Raw genomic sequence first — 1,997 nt, 5'->3', positions numbered from 1 at the left:
TGCTAAGCCTCACCTCTGACTAAAAAATGCCCTTACGTTAGATGTGTTAACAAGAGCATTCCCTCCCCTACTCTTTTACGCACACTGATAGTAAAGGTATGCGTTATTACTTGGCATTTGCAAAACATCTTGTAACTATTACATTAAAAAAGAAAACTGTCAGCCAAGTGACACGGCATTCTCAGCGTTACTCTGGAACTAGAAGAAAATCACAAATGAAACGATCAGTTCCAAATCAGCCTTTTAGGATTCAGCATTGCAGCACACATAAGAAGAAAGTTTTTAATTATAAATCCTGTTTGCCTTTGCAAGTAGTTCCGCTGAAGGAAAGAGGCAATACGCACATTTCAAGCTGAAGTAGGGCTCTCTATTTAACTGTTTAGCATATTTTGGTTCAGATTATAAAACCTGATTCTTTTTCATGTTAAGGAATCAGTATGGTGATAAGGCTGGAAGCCTGCCATCCATGGCTTCTCAATAACTTTCTAGGCAAGTTGAAACTAATACTGGCTTTCTGGAAAAAAAAAAAAAAAGGTAATTTGTGAAGATGTATTTTATTGGAAAAGTAACATCTAGAGAGCCAGCTGCTGCCACATAAGTATGTATTATTAACTCAGGGCTGGGAAAAGCTTCTGCTCACTGGAGTAAAACAAATATACAATTTAATCTAAGCCCCAAATTTAATTAACTGCAAGAAAAAAATCAATTTTTTTTTTTCTTTCTTCACAAGCAATTATGCCTAAATATGATACTGTAGGTGCATATGAATTTTTCATAGAATCATTTGTGCACACAAATAAGGCATTTATGTAAACAAAGACTAATTGTCTGCACAAATCTTGTCAGCTCAGTGGGCTTTCACCATGTGCAAGCAATGCCGGTTGCAAAGGAAACATCATTTTACAGCTTTTTCTGAAAACATGATCCATAAACTTCTATGTGCAGACCTCTCAGAGTTAAGACATGTTAGATACTGTGCTTGGTGTTTTTATAGAACAGATAATGTGCTGCTGAGATCATTGTGGACTACGGCGATGTGCACAGTCTCTGTTCAGTCTATCCACTAGAGTAACTAAGCCCAGAAATGAGCTCGTATTAAAGGCATAATTGATCTCTCTGAGTGCTTGCTCCCATGGAATTACAGTGTCGTGGCTGCATCAGAGCAAAGACTGTACTTAAAATGAAGAGTCCAATCGTGGGTGTTTCTTGGGTAGACTAAGTTTTTGCCATGTGCTAAACACCTCTGAAAAGGTTAAGCTGCCCTGAACCGGCCTCACCCCTCCGCGCTGTGATCAGACCTGCATTTATTCAGCAGGTGCTTGGCTTGACACACGAGCACACCAACATGTGACTGAGCATCCCCTGTTACGTGACGGGCACAAGTCCAGCGATGTGACAGGGAAAGCCTGCAAACCCTTCTGAAAGAAGATGAGATGAATGGGGAGAACGAATAATTAGAGGAAAATACATCATTATGGATCCAAGAGAGACATGGCAGCTGCTGCTGCATGCCCCTGGGTCCAACCAGTAGTCAGGCTGAAGATGTATTTCCAGCAGGCACAGACAGAGAAGCATATATGTACTGTATATGTACGTGTACACATAGTAAACCACAGACAAGCTCAGAACACTCACACAAACAAGTCCACTAGTGAGAAAAAAAAAAAAATTAATATATATACATACGTATAAGGTGGCTCCCACCAGCAGCTGGACTCAAACACTCAGTCTGCCCAGTAACTGGCCACTTTATCCCAGTCTCCCCAGTTGCTGTCATCTAGACATACAAGCCCCTGAGTTCCTAGGTCCTATAGGTGCCATCCTTATGCTCTCACCCCTAGAAGTACAGGGGTGCCCTCGCAGCCACAGCTGGCCCGTAGAGACCCACTCGCCCCCTTGCTCCCAGGCCACTTCACCTATTTACGGGCTGGTCCTGCCTGATCTCTGCTCGTGGCCCCACACTGGCATGTCCGCGCTCCAGTTGCTGCACTAGGGAT

General features: G+C 42.6%; 1 long non-coding RNA gene across 2 annotated transcripts in view; it reads right to left on the bottom strand.

Annotated features, from left to right (window-relative positions):
* Positions 1-1,552: 1,552 nt before the first annotated feature.
* The window catches only part of LOC125182615 (uncharacterized), a 6,193-nt gene continuing 5,748 nt past the window's right edge, over positions 1,553-1,997 (bottom strand). For both annotated transcript variants that reach the window (XR_010829051.1, XR_010829052.1), the window contains one exon: positions 1,553-1,997. This exon is cut by the window's right edge and continues 570 nt beyond it. This is a non-coding gene — a long non-coding RNA (uncharacterized lncRNA).

The sequence above is a fragment of the Anser cygnoides genome, chromosome 2 (assembly GCF_040182565.1).
Source record: "Anser cygnoides isolate HZ-2024a breed goose chromosome 2, Taihu_goose_T2T_genome, whole genome shotgun sequence".
NCBI classification, from domain to species: domain Eukaryota; kingdom Metazoa; phylum Chordata; class Aves; order Anseriformes; family Anatidae; genus Anser; species Anser cygnoides.
This window is presented reverse-complemented; position numbering and strand designations above follow the sequence as displayed.